The 23,702-nt window shown below is 31.1% G+C and overlaps 1 long non-coding RNA gene across 1 annotated transcript in view; it reads left to right on the top strand.

Annotated features, from left to right (window-relative positions):
* Nucleotides 1-23,702, top strand: part of LOC142344467 (uncharacterized) — a 31,904-nt gene that overhangs the window by 7,693 nt on the left and 509 nt on the right. The gene's annotated exons all lie outside the window — the stretch shown is intronic.

Raw genomic sequence — 23,702 nt, 5'->3', positions numbered from 1 at the left:
CAAAGAAGAATAAGCAATTGCAAAACTCGTGCAAACAAAATAAACGCAACAATTATAGACCAAAAAAATAAAGTATTGAGCTTCCTCCAGTTAGATTCTGTTTCAATTTAGAGTGATCTTAACAGACTGAATTTTTTTTATTTTCTCTGTAGTGAATCAAATGTATCACCCATCAGTTAAAACATTCAATAAATCTTGCAAGATTAACACTCCGATGTTACGATACCTTAAATTTTAATCGAAGTTGGCAATGTTTTAAGAATGACAAAATGCCAACCAACTTCAGAGACAATTGGTGTAAAAGCTAAAAATGCAAAATGAAACACTGTTTGTCACAATGGAATGAGGATGGTTAGTTGGTACACCAACAACAAGCAATTAGAAACAAAACAACTGTCATTTGGGATTTCACTGATGAAGTGAAAAGTGCAGAGAGTTTTGAAAGGGAGTTGATCACAAAAATCTGTGCTTTTAAACTCAACGACGTCAAGAAGTCTAATACGGACCTGAAAGCACAAAAGTTGCTATAGCTTAAAATTAAATTTAAAAGCAAACAGTACGGTGAGGATACTCTGTGTAGCGGAATAAAAATGAACCTAGAGATTAATTCAAGCTCAATCTCAAGACATCCTTTTTTTTGAACAAGGACTGCAATGAAAGCCAAACTTGACAGTTTGTATCAGAAACCATTTTGTAGAGACCCCAAAATTGGATATGTGACAATAATGTATGAACCAGTGTTTTGTGGCTTTTTGGGAAAAAATAGAGATCCAAATTTTTTGGGGCTAAATCCAAAAACCTGGCAAAGTCCGCCAAGTTTCGTACTCTGCATTTTGATATAATGAAGTATGCCATTAACACAGGCTACCATTTGCACTTGATTTAGTGCATGGAAGGATTGAAACCATTTTCAGATATAATTAAGGAACAATATCCTATAGGGCCAATATCGAATCTATGTTTCTGCAAGTACAAAATCGTAAACACGACTGAAAGTACCTGGGATTTTCTGGGGACTGGAAATTATAAATCGCCTAAAAATTTACAGGGAGTGCTAAAGATGATCTCAAAAATGTCGGCTTAGACAGTGAAGAGAAGCGTCCTGTTGCAGCAAAAACAAACTAAAAAATTTTCTTCCGAACGATTTCATCAAATCAGTAGAATTGCAAAAGAACTTAGAGAAATGGTCAGTCGGCTAAAAGCTGTTCTCATACATGAATGGTATGAGCAAACTGAACGAAAATAAAACCTCGATAAAGTGAAGGCAGAATACCGGAACACATATTATCAATGTGCGCAACCGATCAAGCCCAATATAATGGGATGATATGTACAAATGCTTCAATTGTTTGTTACAAATGCTTCAATTGTTTTCGCGGACTTGTTACAATGTTTCGCGGACTTGTCAGAGAAGGTATCCCAAATGCAGATCAAAGCATTATTAAAGCATCCATTTTTTTCTCTTGGAAGCATCACCTAGTCGAGTTATTGCTAGGCAACGAACATAGAAACACTTATAAATAGGAGAACAATTTGACAGAAATAATAATCAGCAACAACTCTTGAAAGCTGGCGCAAGAATTCCTTTAAATTCAGCGACAAAAAATTGTATCGCGTGCCAAAGATGCACAACGCCATCAATGACTGCAGTAGTAGCCGTGTTTTTTGCAGAATAATTTTTTCAGCAGACGCTGAAGTAGACTAGTTTGCCCTATTTAAGTAAATTTCTGCAGAAAATTGAAAGACAATGAAAAATTTTGCTCAAATGCCAATCTGCACGAGCATTTCTTTTAGAGAGATTACCTGACTAAGGAACTGACAGTCGTTTAAATGCAATTATTTTGTCCCTTGCTTGGCTAAACAAGCCTCCAAACGCAACTTGGCAACTTTTCCACCACGCAACTTGGCGTCTTTTTTTGAGCAGACGGAGAACTCAAAAATATAAAAAAGCAAGGAACAAAATGGATTGAGCAAAAGAAAACATCACAAGAGATATGACAAAAGTTCACTCCACCTGCGGCACCCCTATTTGGAAGAATTTGGGAGCGACTTTTCAGGAGTCGCAAAAACGCGCTTTATTCGGTGTTGGGGAGCCAATCATATGGAACGCACGAATGCAATACCAATGGCAACAGTCAGCTCTGCTGTAAATAATTGGGACGCTATTACCTAAAAACCATATTTTGCGTGGTAACGAAACATTGATTTGCCATAATTAAAATGCCTAGAAAAACTTGCTAAAGACTAGCTCACATTAACGTCATCTCATGGATTTTGAAAAAAAACTTGGCCGGCATTTGGGCCGGCAAAAAATTTAAAGGAAGGTGGAGTCCACAGGAGGCCTGTCGCCAGTACTACCATTCAACAAAGATTCTTTCATAAAGAAAACAGTGCCCACGACGTTGAAGCCGAGACTGCAAAACCGGCGCCAGATTCTTTTCAATTCATTCTGAAATTCATGAATTTAAGAGACCACTTATTGAATGATTTGTAGCTTATCCAATACAATTTGTTATTCAAACCAATTAATCTCAGCAAACTAATCACAGAATTTGGGATGCAATAGTAACAGCAGATATACTACAAAAAAAGCCAGCTGGAAAACGTGAGATCGAGATAGAGTTGGAAATCTAAAGCAATTCGTCGAGTGTAAAGCTTACCTTGTTATAAGTGGGTGGGAGGGCAGGTTTTAACGATAAAGTAAAGTATACAGATAACGCTACTCTACGTCTGTCTCTTTTTTCAGAGAAGGTATCCCAAATGCAGATCAAGGCATTACTATGGCGCCGTGACAATAATAATGAAATTAAAACTAAAACAGATAGAAAATGCCATGTTTTCTTTGATATGAATAAAGAAAAGGTGCTAGGATTCATGAAAAAAATGAGCAGCATTCACAACTCAGCCTGCGTTGGCTCTAGAGCAATCACCTCAACAGAAGCGAGATGCAATTAAGCCAGCCCGGCTGAAACAGCCAGAAAACAACAGTCGCTAGTAAACAATAGTCGCCGATGCGCTGATAAAGGCAAACAGCTTGTCCAGTAGAAAAGATTTAGGAGTTTCCACTATATGGTAAAAACATTGGCGTATGTGCATCGACCGTTGAACGAAACGAGCGACAATGAAACTAATTGGCCTGAGAAAAAAACAGTAAACCCAGAAGTGTATATGTTCAAAATACTGCGGGAAGAACGGTTTTCCGATGAGATGAAATCTCTCAGAGCTGAAGAAGAAATTGCAAAAGACGGCAGGAGTTTAGAGTTCTCACTAGACGTTGATTAAAGGGGATTTTTCAAAAGCATCCATTTCTTTTATTGGAAGCATCACCTAGTTGAGTTACTGCTATGCAATGAACATAGAAACACTTATAAATAGGAGAATGATTTGACAGAAATAATAATTAGCAACAACTCTTGAAAGCTGGCGCAAGAAATCCTTTAAATTCAGCGACAAAAATTTGTATGCACAAAAAAAAGATGCACAACGCAATCAATGACTGCAGTAATGGCCGAGTTTTCTCCAGAATAAATTTTTCTGCAGACGCTGAAGTAGACGAGTTTGCCCTAATTAAGTAAATCTTTGCAGAAAATTGAAATACAATGAAAGTTTTTGCTCAAATGACAATCAGCACGAGCATTTCATTTAGAGATATTACCTGACTAAGGCACCGACAGTCGTTTGAATGCGATTATTTTGTCTCTTTCTTGACTTAACAAGCCTCCAAATTGATTTTCCACCACGCAACTTGGCAATCTTTTTTTGAGCAGACGGAGAGCTCAAAACTATAAAAGCAAGGAACAAAATAGATTGAGCAAAAGAAAATATCACAAGAGATATGACAAAAGTTCACTCCACCTGCGGCACCCCTATTTGGAAGAATTTGGGAGCGATTTTTCAGGAGTCGCAAAAAGGCGTTTTTTTTCGGTGTTGGGGAGCCAATCATATGGAACGCACGAATGCAATACCAATGGCAACAGTCAGCTCTGCTGTAAATAATTGGGACGCTATTACCTAAAAACCATATTTTGCGTGGTAACAAAACATTGATTTGCCATAATTAAAATGCCTAGAAAAATTTGCTAAAGACTAGCTCACTTTAACGTCATCTAATGGATTTCGAAAAAAACTGTCGGTCAAATTTTAACAATCGGCCATTATTGAAATCCAAAACCAAAAGAAAACTTAAAAAGAGTGGTCTCGTTTAAGTGGCAGAAGCATGACAATCGCGGGTGTTTCGATCTTGGTCGGATTACAATCGACACTGAAGGTACTGTAGGAGAATTTGGGCCGGCAAAAAATTTAAAGCAAGGTGGAGTCCATAGGAGGCCTGTCGCCAGTACTACCATTCGACAAAGATTCTTTCATAAAGAAAACAGTGCCCACGACGTTGAAGCCGAGACTGCAAAGGCGGCGTCAAATTCTTTTCATATCAGTCTGAAATTCATGAATTCAAGAGACCACTCATTGAATGATTTGTAGCTTATCCAATCGAATTTGTTATTCAAAACAATTAATCTCAGCAAACTAATCACAGAATTTGGGATGCAATTGTAACAGCAGATATACTACAAAAAAAGCCAGCTGGAAAACGTGACATCGAGATAGAATTGGAAATCTAAAACAATTCGTCGAGTGTAAAGCTTACCTTGTTATAAGTGGGTGGGAGGGCAGGTGTTAGCGATAAAATAAAGTATACAGATGACAGTAGTGGGAAAAAGGTGCTAATCCGCCACTTCCTAATCGGAAGATGACTAAATACCACCTATTTCCCACTACTCTATATATCTACTACTTGCTTATACCCCCAATTTATTCACTGCTATATATTAGCTTGTTTTATCCACTACTACAAATTACCTTTATATTCACTCAAAATCTATCATTCCTTGTCTCACTTAATGCAATCCACTAGTGTCGAGTTAAGCTGTTAATTAACTGTTATCAGACGGATAGTTCGGGTTCTATCCCCACTGACTCCAGTGGACGTATCCCAGATACTAGTATAAAACTAGTGAGACCGTGTAACAAGCACGTAAAACCAACTTGCAAAAATATGATGTAACCACTTCGTGGATAACCTGAATAAAAAAACCAGCTTAACTCTATAATTTTTAAATTTTTTTCTAATATTTTGCGAATCACTCTTTAAGAGCGATTCACTCTTATTCGGGGTGACCCCCCAGCAGAAAGATCGCTCCCTTTCACTCTTAAAGAGTGATTACCTCTTTTTTGATATTTTTTATTTTTTATACTTTTATTTCAAATTATCTATACTCTTCAAAAAATTTATTTTTTCTTTTACTTTTTCTATATTTAACCCATTATAAATAAGAAATGATACAAAATTATAATATTTACACGAACAACTTTCCTCAGTTTGGCTAATAACTAAAAGACTTACAGTCTTGCTTTGCCAACTAGGATTAATTGTTTTCTGACTCAAATCAGTGTAAGGACCTTCGGTCTTGGTTCCCCAACTGCTTGGCTTTCCACGGACTTATACTAAATCCTCTAGTTAATTCTACATCTGGATGTTGTTTCTTTACATGAGCCCGTTTTCCATCATATTTCACAACAGAAGTACAATATGGACAATTAACTTTAGCTGAAGTACAACTTCTACATGTATACTTACTCTCATCAAAATCAGTTAGTGGTTTTACATAATTACATTTATTACAACTTCTAATTAAGACTTCTGGGTTAAGGTTAGGGTTAGGGTTAAGGTTAAGGTTAAGGTTAAGGTTAGGGCTAGGGTTAGGGTTAGGGTTAGGGTTAGGGTCGGGGTTGGGGTTAGGGTTAAGGTTAGGGTTGGGGTTACGGTTAGGGTTAGGGTCTGAGTTAGAGTTAGAGTCATAGATAGAACTAGAACCAGAACCAGAACTAGAACTAGAGCTAGAACTAGTACTAGAACTAGAACTAGAACTAGAACTAGAACTAGATTCCTTTTTTTAAAGAACAAACGCATGGAGAAAAATTATTAGCACAAATACCACTTAGTATTATATTACCACACATACATTTATCCGTTTTATCTCTATGACATGATTCATAATGATATTTTAAAACAGCAATGTTTCCATTTTTATAGTTACACTCTAAACATTTTAAAAGCATTTATAATAGGGTAAACTTTAATATTTACCTAATCATTTCGCAGATAGGACTTTGTCCATGTTTCGCCATCGGTGTAACCGCTTCGCGGATAATATTTAGCCATGATTTCAATTAAATCTTTAGTTATCTTTAGACATCATACACTCTGCTAAATATTTATTTCCCAACGTATTGAGTGTATTAGTTTCCAATGTCTTATCTAAAATCAATTCAAGGTCTAATTCTTTTTTATCTCTAACAAAATTTATAATCTCTTCTCTAAATTCTTCCATATAGTCTGGTTAAAAACTTTCCTCCCTTTCTATTCAAAATTCCCATCTCTTCATTTATATATTCTTCTTGTAGTTTTTTCTAAGGTGTACCAAGTTTACGTGCCCCTTTAACTAAACTATTTTTTGGGTAGGACTTTGTCCATGTTTCACTATCAGTGTAACTGGTTCCTAGATCGGTATAATCACTTTGTGTATCAGTATAACCACTTTTCATATCAGTATAATCATTTCCCATACCAGGGAACCTAATTGGCAGAGTTTCCTTATCCAACGTTAACCAAAGTGTTTGCTCTATTCAACATATTGCTTGCACTCATTGCCACGGCTCCAACAGTTTTTATTATTGAATCAGAATAAATAAAACTAGTTATAACTAAACCCCAACCTATAATTGCACTATTATTTGATAATTGTTTTAAACCTTTTGCTTTAACCATCTCTTTTGTTAAAACATCATTCTGAATTTTAATATTATTTAAAGTAAGAAGTTTATTAAAATAAAACTGATAATTGTCATGATTAATGGTATTTCTAACTGTTGCACTTATCATGAGTGCTTTCATATATGCTCTTTCTAATTCATCTTTTAAACTAAGAGCTTTGAAATCAAGGAAACCAACTCTTGAATCATATATCATTGTTCTATTACTATTAATAATAATAAAAGTATTTTCATTCTTATTATATTTATTTATACCATAATGAAGTTCATCTGACATTCCATCTCTACGATTGTTATGGTTACTATTTAACTCACTAATTATTTTACTAAAGTCTTGTTCACAGTTATATATCTCATTTAAGTTTTAGAACTAGAACTAGAGCTAGAACTAGTACTAGAACTAGAACTAGAACTAGAACTAGAACTAGATTCCTTTTTTTAAAGAACAAACGCATGGAGAAAAATTATTAGCACAAATACCACTTAGTATTATATTACCACACATACATTTATCCGTTTTATCTTTATGACATGATTCATAATGATATTTTAAAACAGCAATGTTTCCATTTTTATAGTTACACTCTAAACATTTTAAAAGCATTTATAATAGGGTAAACTTTAATATTTACCTAATCATTTCGCAGATAGGACTTTGTCCATGTTTCGCCATCGGTGTAACCGCTTCGCGGATAATATTTAGCCATGATTTCAATTAAATCTTTAGTTATCTTTAGACATCATACACTCTGCTAAATATTTATTTCCCAACGTATTGAGTGTATTAGTTTCCAATGTCTTATCTGAAATCAATTCAAGGTCTAATTCTTTTTTATCTCTAACAAAATTTATAATCTCTTCTCTAAATTCTTCCATATAGTCTGGTTAAAAACTTTCCTCCCTTTCTATTCAAAATTCCCATCTCTTCATTTATATATTCTTCTTGTAGTTTTTTCTAAGGTGTACCAAGTTTACGTGCCCCTTTAACTAAACTATTTTTTGGGTAGGACTTTGTCCATGTTTCACTATCAGTGTAACTGGTTCCTAGATCGGTATAATCACTTTGTGTATCAGTATAACCACTTTTCATATCAGTATAATCATTTCCCATACCAGGGAACCTAATTGGCAGAGTTTCCTTATCCAACGTTAACCAAAGTGTTTGCTCTATTCAACATATTGCTTGCACTCATTGCCACGGCTCCAACAGTTTTTATTATTGAATCAGAATAAATAAAACTAGTTATAACTAAACCCCAACCTATAATTGCACTATTATTTGATAATTGTTTTAAACCTTTTGCTTTAACCATCTCTTTTGTTAAAACATCATTCTGAATTTTAATATTATTTAAAGTAAGAAGTTTATTAAAATAAAACTGATAATTGTCATGATTAATGGTATTTCTAACTGTTGCACTTATCATGAGTGCTTTCATATATGCTCTTTCTAATTCATCTTTTAAACTAAGAGCTTTGAAATCAAGGAAACCAACTCTTGAATCATATATCATTGTTCTATTACTATTAATAATAATAAAAGTATTTTCATTCTTATTATATTTATTTATACCATAATGAAGTTCATCTGACATTCCATCTCTACGATTGTAATGGTTACTATTTAACTCACTAATTATTTTACTAAAGTCTTGTTCACAGTTATATATCTCATTTAAGTTTTTAAATAGATCAGCTCCATCATAATTTGTTAAATAATTATTATCACAACTCATTCTTGCTGTATTAATTATTGGAGCTGGTTTATGACACATTACAATCATTTTAATACTATAATGTCTACCTTCAGTAATATAATAAGTTATATCCTTATTTAACCTATGACCCATATCATCAAGTACTATTACACAATTTTGAAATTTATGCATATTATTTTTTGTGATCATATTTATATCACATTTATTAAACACAGTATAATATTTATTAGACTCAGGATCTATCCAGTCTCTGTCATCTTTACACACTAAAACTATAGTTTTAACCTGGTCTTGGTTTTGGTTTTGGTCTTGGTCCCGGTTTTGGTTTTGGTCTTGGTTTCGGACTGAGTATAATTTTAAGTATTGTCTAATAAAATATGTTTTCCCTGTACCAGTTCCACCATAAACAGTAGTATGTAATGGTGACTTTTCATATTCAAATCTAACTAGACTCCTATTCATATATCCACCAAAGCTTTCTTCTAATTTTGTATATTTACTTGGTATTGAATCATATATATTATATAACAAATTCCAATTAAGAAAATGAAAATTATAATTGCGCTACCCGTCTCCATTTTTATATATAAAATATAGACTTGATTTAGACTTAGACTTACACTTATTATATTTATCATATAAAAATGCCTATCCTAACTTTTGAGGAGTTCAATTATAAATTTAATACTGATAATAGTGCTACGAGCGATATCAAAATAAAAGATGTAGGTAAAGATATAAGTCTAACACCAATTGAAATAGTAATGAGAGATGAGACTCCAGATAGTATCGGGGAACCTACCTTCAACATTATTGTCAATCTACACCCAACTGAAGGTACACCTTGGGTTTTAGTTATAAGAAGAGAAGGTGGTCCTGTGTATTACTTTGATAGTTTTGGTGTTGAGACCCCTCCATTATTTCTAGAAGAATATATTGATCTAGGCTAATGAGAGAATACAACAATATGATGAATCTTATTGTGGGGTTTATTGTTTATATATGATCTATCTTATTGATAGAAGATTGAGAATTAAAAGTGCTTTAAATATTCTAGTTAATCAAGTTAAAAGTCCTGAAATATATAATGAGTGTTTTTGTTTAGGTTGTAGTAGAGATCTACGAAGTAGCTTTGCTAATAATGATAATGTTAATGATAATGATAATGTTAATGATCTACGAAGTAGCTTTGCTAATAATGTTAATGATAATGATAATGATCTATGAAGTAGCTTAACTAATAATGATAAAGATAATGATAGTGTTAAAGATAATGTTAATGATAATGATAATGATAATGATAAAGATAATGATAGTGTTAAAGATAATGTTAATGATAAAGATAATGATAATGTTAATGTTAATGATAATGATAATGATAATGTTAATGATAATGGTAATGTTAATGATAATGATAATGATAATGATAATGATAATGATAATGATAATGATAATGATAATGATAATGATAATGGTAAAGATAATGATAATGATAAAGATAATTTTATATATCTATTAGGTGATAAACATCAATGGGGTAAACTTAACAACAATAGTCCTACTAACAATATCTCTGTAAATATATATGATGATCTACAATCATGGCTAAATTATGATAATATAATTACTGAAGCCGTATTCCCAGATAACTTTAGATGTATAATATCTGGTCCTAGTGAATGTGGTAAGACATTCTTATTAAAAAAACTAATTCTGGCTAGTATATATAGTGATAAGCTATACATCATTGGACCTACTGGTGATCAATACAATGGATTAGAAAGATTAAACCCAAAAGCTATTATGGAACTTATTAAAGATATAAAAGATTTACCATCTCCTGATAAACTACCCAAAGACTTAAAGAAATTAATGATATTCGATGATGTTAGAGCCAAAGAACCAGTTATTAATGAATACTTTTGTAGAGGTAGACATAATAATTGCAATATGATATATCTTAATCAAAACCTGTTCTCTCTGGATAGGCAGAGTGTTAGAGAGAACTGTAATCTATTTATTTTATTTGAACAGAGAGGTAAAGTCCTAGCATCGATATATCAAAATTTCTATAATAATATTGAACTTAGTTATAATGATTTTGCTAATATATGTAATACGGTATGGAAAGAGCCTTAAAATTATATTGTCCTTGACATAACTAAAAATAAAAATATTAATGGTAAACTAAGAATTATTTGGGATCGGAGAGTATTGTAGTTTAGTTTAAGTTTAAATCAATATCTAGAGTTAGATCAACAAAGTTGCTGGTTACCCCAGATGGGGCTTCGCCCAGCTGACTACGTCAGATCAACAAAGTTGCTAGTTACACTAGATGTAAAGTAAAACTAAATACATCACCATTAAAGTCTATAGGTCTTCCATGCATCTTTAATATGAAACTCTATATATTCTATTCTATCTTTAGTTAAATTTTGATACTAGATAAAAGTTGGTATAATATTTATCAAGTAACCTGGTGGTTCTGTTAAAGTAAAATTATATAGTATGTCTGTGTTATTCCCATTATCTTTAACACCAGATATCACATTACAATGAATGTTAATAGTACTAAAACCCATAATACCCAAATTTTCTGAGATGTATATTTACCTTTTTTATAAACTATTTTTCTAAATCTTAGTAATGGGGCTATTGAATTTTCTATGTCAATGTTGATTGCACCTTGTTTTATTTCCATTAAAATTTTCATTGTATTCTTATCAGGTTCTATTATAACATTACCATTAGTTTCTTCTTTTATTAATTCTGCTATTTCGATTAACTCATATGCACCTGGTATTACAGCTAAAATACGGGTATCTGACCATGTTTCACCTCGAGTATCATATAAGAATTGATTGTTCCTTCTATTCACATTAAACACCGAATTATAAACAGATAATCTAATTAAACCTAGTTTTGACGAGTTAAGTATAGGTTCACTAAAGTTGAATCTTTCTGTTGGTTTTATCATTCTAAAGTTAAGTGTATGTTCTTCTTTAGTTTTAGTAAGCGTTTCATGTATCTTTTGTAGTTCATATAGAATTAAATTGTCAGTCATTTTTTATATTCAAATATTAGATTACATTTATGGTGAAACATGGGCAAAGCCCCATAGTTATAATTATAGTTTTGGTTATAGTCATAGTTCTAGTTATAATTATAGTTATAGTTATAGTTAAAATTAAACTTTTGGATTATAAAAATGAACTTTAATTTGGACACAACTTATGGTTATAATAATGATATACACAAAAGTAAAATTATAAAATATAAACCTAATAATCTAGCAACAATGAATACAATCAATACTAACATTAATATCATACTCAATAGAGAAGAGAATCATTTAAAAATGCGTGATTCATATCTAGAGATAGAATTTGTTGTATCAGATGATGCTGGTGGTATATTTGCTAATAATGCTAATATCAGATTAGTTATTTATGGTATGATGGCATTTTTTAGCTCAGTTAAGCTTGAAACTAGTGGTGGTAGGACTATTGAATATATAGATCATTGCCATCCTAATCTATTGATGTATAAGTTGATAACTAGTACTGATGATGAATATGAGAGTGGTTTTGTTAGAAATCAAGGAAATAGAGATAGTCAACTTAAAAGTGACCATTTTGCTGCAGAACGAGGTCATATGTAAATGATGATTAAGATGAGTGATCATTTAGTTTCGTAAATGATTTAGAAAAGATTATATATGGTTTAGGATTTAAACTAAAATTAAAAAGAAATAATAATGATAGAGCTTTATTTAGAATTAATGCTGGTGCTGATTCAGTTGGTAATGATGGTAATATAGATATTAAAGATATATCATGGCGTGTACCTAGTATTGATCATAGTAATGACAAAGGAATTATTGTGCAAAAGGGTTTAGGTAAAAAGAAAAATTTAGACTTCAGCTATTATGAAAGAAAGTCATTTTATAAGAATGTACCCAATGCTACTATATTCTTGTTTGATCTTGGTATGGAAAACGGTATGGAAAGACCGCAATATATAATAGTGGGTTTTGAAAATAATAATGTAAATGAACAAACTCATGATGCGAGTACATTTGATATAATGAATGTTACTGAATGTTATTGTAAGATTGGTAGTGAGTTTTATCCCGAGGATAGATTGAATATTAATTATGGTTTTAATAACTATAATGAGGCTTTTAAAGAGATTGTTAGCTTTAATAAAGATTATAATGGGCTACAACATAATATAAAGCCATATATAATTCATAGAACATTCAAAAGTAGTTATAGAATATATGTATTCGATACTAGATATCAAAGTGATCATATAGGACCACAACCAATACAACTTAATTTTAAATTTAGCGCTGCAGTTGCAGATGTTATATGTCATGCATTAGTAACAACTAGAGAGGTTATTAGTGTTAATAGTGATGGTAATAAAATGGTTGATATAGTCTCGTAGAGACTAATGACCGAAGGTCTATAGTATTATAATTATAATTATAACTATGGCCCTAGTCATTATAACTGGTTCTTAATTGTCTTAACAAAACCCCTAGCATAAATAATATCTAGTTTCTTTTTATTCTCTAGAGCTAAACCTCCAGCTTCAAGCTTAATCTTAGCCTTAGGCCTAACCTTAGGCTTAGGCTTAGGCTTAGTAACAACAAAGGGATTATACTTTTTAACTTCCATTATTTTTTATATATAGAAAAGTCTTTTAAACAAGTTCAAAACTAATTCTTATTGTGTTGGAGGTAGACATTATAGTGGTACTAATAATATAAGTGGAGCTATTACTTCAAAAGGTACTAAAATATTAAGAGGATCCTGCACTAAATGTAGAAAGAATAAATCAATGACAGTATCTGATGCAACAATAGAGGCCGACGGATTGAAAGATTTCTTTAAAAGTGTTGTTAAAGCTACAGTTAACTTTGAAAAGAAAGTTGCTAATAATCCTGTAAGAGCGTTAGAAATAGCAAGTAAAATAGGAAGTGCAGCTGCATCTAGAAACCCTAGAGCTGCTTTATCAGCCACACCTGATTTTATTAAATTTGCAACTACTGGTGAAGGTATAAAGGTAGTACAAAAAGGAAGAGGGTTATACTTAGGTACTAAGAAGAGATAATTAATTGATTATGATTATGATTATATTACGTTTATGATTTTGATTAATATGTTTATGATTATCGATAAATATTAATACTAATATTATTATTATTAAACATACTGTAATTACTAAACACTATTAACTTTAGTTTAAAAAATACTCAGCTTGTTTTTCTTGTTCCTCTTAAAATCCTCATATACCTTAACTAATTCATAATATTCATCATTATCTATTTTACTATCTTTCATTGATTTAGTATATAGTCTATTAAACTTGTCACTAAACTGTTTACTTAAAATATACATTTGTGAACACTTTATAATTTTATTTCTTATTTTAGTATTAATTGTTTTTGATAATGAACCACAAACAGTTGCCGTAGCAAAAGCTGTTGGTATAGAATAAGGTAATCCTATACCTGTTAATGCAACTGATGTTGTTTTTGCAGTTGTTGCTATAGATGATAATACTATTTCTGTTATCTCAGCTATGTTAATATAATTTTCATATCTACCTAACTTCTTATTATAGTTATTAGTTTCAGATTCATAAAATTTCTAATATCTTTTATAATGTTAAAATTGTTGTTAACTTTATTATTGGCTTGAATCTTTTCAATTATTTATTGTTTATTAACGGTTGACAAGTTGGGATATAGTAATCTCTCACTCGGTGCTGTTGGTTGACTCATGGACTCCGTCATAGCTTTACTTATTTTCATTAGTAAAAAAACTTTATCTCTTTTGTAAAATCTTCTTGTTTAAAACCATAATGCTCCTCAAGTCTTGCTTGCTCTTTATTATCAACTAACGTATTTCGTAAAAGCATAGCAGTTATATATTGTACTATTGTCATTTTTTTGTTTATAAGTGCTTCATCAACGGCAGAATTAGTCTTTTTAATAATTTCTTTAAATTCTTTTAGACCCGTAGTAAAATATCATCTAGTTGTATGTTAGTGATATTCTGATTAAACTTATTATTATCAAATTCTTGATTTAATTGATTATATTTAGAGATAGTATCTGCAGCAACTTTATTACAAAACTTTACAGTATTTCTGACTTCATTTGTTGATTGAGTAAACTCATTAATTAGTTCTTCATTAACTTGTGTTTCATTTAGTTGTAATGCTTTAGTTGTAACTTTATCAAAGTCACCCTTTCTTAGTTCTGTTAAGTTTCTACTTAAAATGTCTATTTTATTAGAAGAGGATAATGAGTTATTGTCACAATACTCTATATTAACAACATCTTTTTCATCTATCGGAGGATTTACATTCGTAATTTTATAGGTGTCCTTCATTTCAATATTATCATTATCTTCTAGGAATAACCCACGAGCCTTACTTTGTGTAAAGTTGTTTCCATTCCCCATATGATGTTTCGCTTGGTTAAATCTATTTCTGGTCATTATTTATATTAAGATATAAATCCGGCTTGCCGGCTTAGGACCGTAGGTCTATATTTAATGATTATAAAACTTTATTATTAGAATCAAAGTCAAACTCGATTTTAATAGTTCCTGTTCATAGTATTTACCTTCTATTATCTCTATTATTATCTTCTATTTTATATGTTGTGGGTTGTTTGTTTTTAGAACTTCATTAACTTTAAACAATTCTCTATTCCAATTAGAAGTGTAACCTTTAGAGAAGATATTACGTTTATCTGCATTTCTAACATAATCACCAACATTAAATTTTGGTGTTGCTTTGGTAGTTTTAATCTGCGAAGCAATTTCACAGATATAGTATTTAACCTTATCGGGACTATTAGAAGCATCAACAGGTGTCATATTAATTGTTGAATGAATGTTATTGTTATATGTTATGACTGCATCATTTAGTATATTTACCCAATTACCATCACCAATGATGAACATTAGTTTATTTATTATATGTAATAATGTTCTATTAAATCTCTCTATGAATACAGTTTTTAAATCGCTATATGTAGAATATAGTTTTGTTTCATATCATTTTAAGTAAAAATTTAAATGTTTTATTGTAAAACTCACTACCTCTATCTACCCATAATTTTTCTGGTTTTCTATTTTCAGAGCCACTTTGTGGATGTTCACCTAATACTAATTTAAAACCATTAGTTATAGATAAACCAGATTTATTCTTTAATGGAATAGCCCATGCATATTTTGTGACTATATCAATAACAGTTAATATAAACTTATAATTATTATTTTATTTATTTAGAGATGACTTATCAATTAAATCAGCTGACCATGTTTCATCATTATATAATGGTATTATTCTTTCTCTTCTAATTTTTGTTATTTGAGGACTGAATATTTCTTTAGCTAATAGTTGTTGTTGTTGTTGTTGTTTATCCATCATTATTTATTTACCATAGTTAAAAACAAAATTATCTAGTTGCTCTTGATTAATAATGTTCATAGATAATAGTTGCTTAGATATATCTAGCATTTCATCATATAATCCATCATGACCAGCTTTTGTTTCTAGTATTAATAATTCTAATCTTTCTATTAAACTATTTGGATCTGCGAACAGAATCCGTCTGTGGTTATCCAACGAACTTTGTTCGTGGCAAGCCCAGCAGTTTCCCTGATCGGGAGTGCTATTTAATCCCCTACAATATATATCATCTTTTACCCCTATTATACGTTTTATTGCTCTATATCTAGCACTTTTCCTATCCCCTTTTCCTAAATCACATCCATTATCAAATAAAAACCTTTTAATTTTGTTTTCATCTTCCTCGATTTCGCCATATTTTATATTTGGGATAGGAAGAAAGTTTATAAACACATCTGTAATTTATATATTTTATCCTTAACTATAAATGCATTTGCTTGATAAATTAGTTTAACACCATTCATTTCAAATTCAGCGATATCTAAATTTCCGAACTTTAACTTTAATTGAGGGTTACATTGAACTGACATTAAATTAATAATTTGAGCTGTGTCTTTATCTACTAAAAGTCCTGGTTTATCTGGAGCTTCCTCTACAGCTTTGCCATTGGACTTCATTAAAGTTTCATTAAACTGGGAGCCAGCTTGATGGATGATCTTAGTTTGTTTATCTAACTCTTGATTTTGCCAATCTATTGCCCTTAATGTTTGTTCACATAATGCTAGATTGTGTTCAGTGTTCGCATTTAAAGTTTTAGTTAAATGATCAAATAACTCTTCTCTTTCACCATAATATTCTTGTTGTTTTAATTTATCTTCTAATCTATTTCTTCTGTTTTGTTTTTATAGATTATTTAATTCTATAAGTGTTTCTAGTTTAGTCATTTTTTATATATATAAAAATATTATTATATTAAGTAGGTAGGTTTTTATATAATCTAATAGCGAATTCAATGAACATTCTATCTTCCTTAATTGTTAATTCTTTAATATTATTTTTTAGTGCTTCTAATGATTCTTTACTTACAACTAACCCTAATTTTATTAATAGCTCTAAAGTAGTATTATTAATCAGCGAACCTGCTTGGCTTACCACAGATGAAGTCCGTTTGCAGATTTTTTTTACTAGATTTCTTTTGAATAGATACATGTTCTCATCTAGGGGATAACTTTTTATATTATTTACATAAAATCTTTTATCATCAAAATTACTTAAACTTCTTTTACTTATCTTAATTGTGGCCATACAACTTCCTACTTTTTGAATTCTGCTTTCCTCTACTATCCTTTCTTTATTATCTATTAGAGCACTATAATATTCTTCGTGCTGTCAATTACTTTCTTTCTTTATTCCTTTCTCTTTTACCCCATATTTCTTTCTACTATATGTTTTGGGTTTTAATACCACGAAATCTTCTATAACCTTACTACCTAATTCGCCCGGTATCTTCTTATTAGTTTTTATTGGTTTATCTAGATTACTCAGATCCATGTGCTCATTGTCGACCTTGCCCTCGCTAAAACTTAACACGAAGCTATCCGTGTCCATGTAGTGTAACATTAGATCTTTAAGCGAGGGATTTAATACATAATAAAAGAATTTATACATATGAAGCTTACTGAGCTCTAGTACTGTAGATCCTAAATAAACCGCCTTATCATATTGTATTTCCTTTTTATAGAATTCTATTAGAGTATAAATGTCATATCTAATTACATCTCTACATGTTGGTTTACTAACAACTTTAAGTATTTCATAATCATCGGTTAGAATCTTAACTTCTAGATACTTTATTGGATTCTCACAACTTTCACGTAACAATGAGTTATTCATTAACTTAAATATATCTTTCTCAGGCTCAATTTAAGCTTCTGCTCTCATTTTAGTATAAAGCTCAATGTAGTCTCTAATTATTTAATCTTGTTTAAATTTAATTATTCTATGGACTTTAGTAACCTTTATACCCATCTCAACAACAAACTTTAACATTCGATAGTGTATTGGGTATTCATATTTATTATTCTGATCTAATATTAGTTTCTTGCTTTTTGATGAAGTTGGGGGTCTTTGTTTGTATCACAGTTCATTATTCTCTACTTCTCTTCCATGGGGTAGTAGTTGGAAGTTGCTAGTTCTCTCTTTACATTCATTAGCGTACTCTAAATCACAGATAAGCCAATAGCCATAACCACTATCATCTGAAGTATTTAATACTTCATCTAGAGTTGTATTGGAGTACTCAAAATCTTTATATGGTAGCTTTTGCATTAGTGCATAACCGTATATGTTATTGGCATCGATGTACCAGATAGACCTTCGGTCATGCTCTGCCATTGATCTTTGACTCTAACTCTAACTCTGACTTCTAATATACCTATCACCCGTAACATCACATATGCCACCTCTCATTGCTCTAATGAAGTCTTTTAGTATTTGCTCATCTTGTATTGTGTCTAATTCAACTTTGCTTAGTTTTAGGAAACAATCGAAGCTGTAGCTTGGTAGACTAATATAATGTAGAGGATTGAGTTTATATGTATTCATGTTTAACTTAACAAATAGATTGAAGCAATGTCCTAATATGAATATATCATTTTCCATATATTCTAATGTTAATTCTTTACCTGTTTTATTACTATTAGAATCATTAAAATCGTCTACTTCATCTTGAGTTGGTAACTTAGTTGTAAGTGATAATCTAAAGTTTTGAATTGATAGATTACCTAGTTAGTTATTATAGCTATTCTCATCCTTAAAGTATTCATAAGGATATAAAGTTTTTTTTATGTTGTAAACCTTTGCTATTTTATCAAGCGACATTGTCAAGAAACTGTAACTATCTATAAACTTTAATATGACTACTCTAAACATTCTAGCTTTGCCATTAGTACTAGGCAAGATATCAATTCTTCTCCTGCTTTTATTCTGTTTAAATATCTCATTAAATAATAGATTGAAGTCATAGCCTTTAACATTATGAAATATTACTGGAATGAAGTTTTGATGTTTATAGTTCAAGTTACAAATATGACATGCTGGGCCTCTATATCTATCTGTTTGATGACAGTGATCTCTAACTTTATTAACACAGTTTTTATTACAAATGTGACATATATCATTAGCATCATGATACATTTTATCTTCATCTGTAAATATCATTGCTTTGTTTATCTTAATACTATGTTTTGTTTCTATTTCTAAAAAATCTCTAACATAATCTTTGATGCAGTCTAGACCAAAGTTTGATATGTTATATACTTCATCTTTGCTAAGCACTTCATCTCTGCTATGCCAACTATAGCCAATAGCAAGAGGTACATGTTCAAATATCTTCTATGTATTGCTACCAACCTTTTCATCTGTTCCTTTCATGTAACATTCAATATCACGAAATATAACATTGTTGACTTCTTGTTGTTTATATTGATTCTTGAATTTAATTTGTTTTAACTTAGGGCAAACAATCTTTGGTTTGATTTGGACACAGCATTCATGGGTTTCATATTTATGTAGAGAACTAAACCAATAGGTACAATTATCACAAAACCAGAACTTGGCATGTCTGGTGTTAGGTCTTTCTAGTAATACTTTTACATTTTTAATTAGGGCACAGTGTTCTTCCCAGACTAGGATCCTAACATTTTGTCTATCTTTTACAAAGTTAGAACATTTCTCTAAGCGTTCTACTTTGGCTATGTTACTATCTGGAGCAGGCCTGTAAAACCAAATATTGATATTACATTTGTTTTGTTTTTTTGCTATATAATCATATGCAGTTTCATTATATTCCCAGTCATCGACTAGATTATTAATATACTTATTTTCTCTAGTTGCATGTTCAGTTACAAGATGCAATGCAGTCGTAATACATAATCGTAGAGAGTTAAATTTATTACTTCTAATATTTAAGAGCGCTTTTGTTTTATCTCTTAGACCTGGTGGCAGTTCAGTATGAGATCCTAATGATGGTTTAGTCCTTTCTAAAATTATTTGCATGTCTGTTATTCTAACAAACTCATAATCGTAGCCGTAACTCTCATACGTTTCTCTAACATGATCAAGCCATTGGTTTAGATTCAGTCGATGATCATTATCCATATATTCATCGGTTCTGAGTTTTATATTAGTAGTCTTTTCTTCTTCCGAGTCTCTCTTCTTATATGAGCAATTGGCAGTAGCTTTAAATTTATATGATTTAAATGGTTTAAACTCGTCTAATATGTAATCTACTGGTTCATTATTATCCTTGATAAAACTACCATTAGATTTAGTAATATATAACTGACTTTGATTAAAGCTTGATTTATTTTTATAATTATCGTTTAAGACAACGTTTTCTCTCCAGTGTTTATTCAAGTGAGTTTGTAGACCTATCTGATTTTTAAACTTATCGCCACAAACCCAGCATGGTTCAGTTTTAGTTTCAGTTTCAATTTCAGTTTTAATAATGTCCTTAATTTTAATAATATCCTTAGTTTTGGTCTTACTTTTAATATTATAATCATCTTCTTCCGAATTATACACACTCTCCAAGATTTCTTCTTCTTCAGACTCAAACATTTTCTCCAATAGTTCCTTATGTTTGAGATCGTATGATTGATAACTGTATAAACCCTTCATTATTTCAAAGGATAAATTACAGACATCGCAGAAGTTTAGGACACTAGTAATAATTGATTGAGACATGATGTTTTTATTTAGGGAAAATTTTGGAAAAAATAATTTTTCGAAAGTGAAAAATGAAGTGTGATAAGTGTAAAAATAAGTCTTGGGAAGAATGCTGTAATAATTGTAAAAAATTTGAATATACTTGTTATGTATGTAAAATTATGGTTAAAGTGAAAGATTATATAGAACATTTGGGATATCATTATTCTGACCCTGATCAATATCTAGTATGTAGTATGTGTAATGTTTATAAACATATATCACTATATAGATTTAGAAATAGGAAATGTAAACTATGTATTTATCTTCATAGATATAGATATGGTCATACTAGAAATCAATTCAGAGAGCATGTTTATAAGTATAATATTCAAGAAGCTAATTCTTCTTCTTTAAATTTATCTGTCATGTAGTTTTTGGGTTTTATTGATATTTTAGATTTAGAGCTTTTTTCTTAATTAATACCAGATTTAGAATAAATAAAGAGTAAAAATCACTCTTAGAGTAATTCATAAAATAATGACTGATTTCGATTGATTTTTTGATTTTGATTGATTTTTGATTGAATATAGAGCTAATATATAGTAGTGAATGAAATGGGGGGTATAAGCAAGTAGTAGATATATAGAGTAGTGGGAAAAAGGTGGTATTTAGTCATCTTCCGATTAGGAAGTGGCGGAATAGCACCACTTTTCCACTACTGATGACGCTACTCTACATCCGTCTCGTTTTTCAGAGAAGGTATCCCAAATGCAGATCAAGGAATTATTATGGCGCCGTGACAATAATAATGAAATTAAAACTAAAACAGATAGAGAATGCCATGTTTTCTTTGATGTGAATAAAGAAAAAGTGCTATGATTTATAAAAAAGCAAACACACAAAGTGAACATCTTGAAATTTATTAAGCATCTTGACTTGAGCTTAACACCGCAAAATTAAACATCTTGACGCTGCAAAATTTTTGAGAAAGAAGTTTACTAGAAATTAAAAAAGATTTTCTTGCCATTAGATGCCACATAGAGGCGAAAGTTGGTATTCAATTGAATACAGGCAGAGATGTGTTTTTTAATGCTCTTTTCAAACGCTATATACCTTAAAATAAATTTTTGCTGCCAAAGAACAACGAAATCAATCAACCCTTTCCGTGTTCTCAATCTGGAAAACGCCATCAATACTCGGAAATCTTTCTCGCAGAAACAAATTACAAAGAAGAGGAAACTGCAAATTTATGTACAAAGTATGTTAGAATGCTATATGCAATCGAAATTAAAATTTAAAGACATCTTTGATCAACACCACTGCTTTCAAGAAACCAGGTGCTTACGACTAATTGTTTGCTATGAAGACTTCCTCTATTTTTTTACCAACTGAACCAATCTAGCAAACTTGGTTGTTTTCAACGCTAAGATACCAAAATTCGATCATATTCATACTGAATACGCTACAAATTACACTGATTACACAGAAGACCCAACTGTAATTGAAAGTACATTGCAATGTCGTTTTGAATCCGCATTGTAAAAAAATTTGAATTTATAGAATATTTTTCGTTTCTTTATGTCGAAGAGCATTCGCATGGGCAAATTGATCTGATATTTGGCTGAGTTTTTTTCAGGTGCAATAAACTTCTGAGGCGTGGCTGTGATCCGTATTAATAACTGTTGGAATAATTCTTTCATCGCTTGAGATTTTTTTGGTAGTGAACAATCGCACATCCTCCTGAAATTACTGGGCTACCTTCATTTTGAAGATGTTCTTTTCTCAAGCTATAAGTTAAAATTAATTGGCTTAGTAAAATCATGGGATATTTTTATTCTTTGGCTGCTTTTAAAGGTATTTCTTTTGGCAACGCCCGGTTCGTAGTGTCAGTGTAAAAATTTCAAAATAAGAATAGCGATGAAAGCTCTAGAAACAGCACTAATTCATCTTAGTTCCTTGTTGATCATACGTAAATAAACGTTTAATCAAATAATGATTTTACACTATTAAGAGCTTGATTTGTCTTTGACCGTACACAACATAAGCGTTAAATCTGATTAATGATAATATCTTTTTTTATTTAAAAAAACCTGTTGTGGTTACATTTAAGAACCACTGGTGAGTATCACAGTTAGAGGTGAAAGTGGTGACCGCTGTGATATTTTTCATTTTTTATTATAAATTTGCTGCGAAAACGTTCAAATTATGTAAAATGATTGCTAAGTTTAAGCGTTTTTCTTACATTTTTTCAATGCTTTCACCGTATTCACCGCAATGCTATGTAATAACGAAGTAGAATGTATTTAAATGCTTGTTAATGGTATTTAGAGTTAAGTACAACTATGCCGACGTTTAAGTGTGCCGAAAGTGGAACTGATTTTTAAAGTGCCGAAACTACGAATAACAATTAAGTGTCAATTAAATGCTAGCGGACTTTATTTTCAAAGCAACCAGAGCACAACGATCACTTGTTCGGCTGTGATAGTTTCATAATAAGTATCATGGTCCGCTGAGGCATGGCCATGTTCCGCATTATATTGTTTGCTTTAAATGTATCTCGCTCCAATACTCTTGTCCTAATCATTTACAAAATCTAAAATTTAACCACTTCAATGTGATAGGTTCAGATTTTTTGCGCTCATTTCAGTTTAAGTGATCCAATTGTATTAAAAATTTATTACAGTTATGCGTTGGCATAGTTGTACGTCACCGTTAGATAGCCTGGCTTAAAATATCTCAGTTCGTGTGATTACATTATAAATATTGTTAATATTATTGATTGAGGTTTAAAATGAGAACTCAATCAGTAATTTTCATATTGCAATATAATCCATATTTCATCAAATGGCACCTAAGACAACCCAGGTTGAGGTACCATCCGGAAGTGACCTCTGATCAGACCAAGTCCAACGCACACGGTGTGTTCCCAGACCAAAATTACCGGGTCTGGGATTTGGTTCGAGCGCACAATAGTATGATCAGAGGTCACTTCGGTCTAGGGATGGT

This window comes from Convolutriloba macropyga, chromosome 8 (genome assembly GCF_964194025.1).
Source record: "Convolutriloba macropyga chromosome 8, txConMacr16.3, whole genome shotgun sequence".
Lineage (NCBI taxonomy): Eukaryota > Metazoa > Xenacoelomorpha > Acoela > Convolutidae > Convolutriloba > Convolutriloba macropyga.
This window is presented reverse-complemented; position numbering and strand designations above follow the sequence as displayed.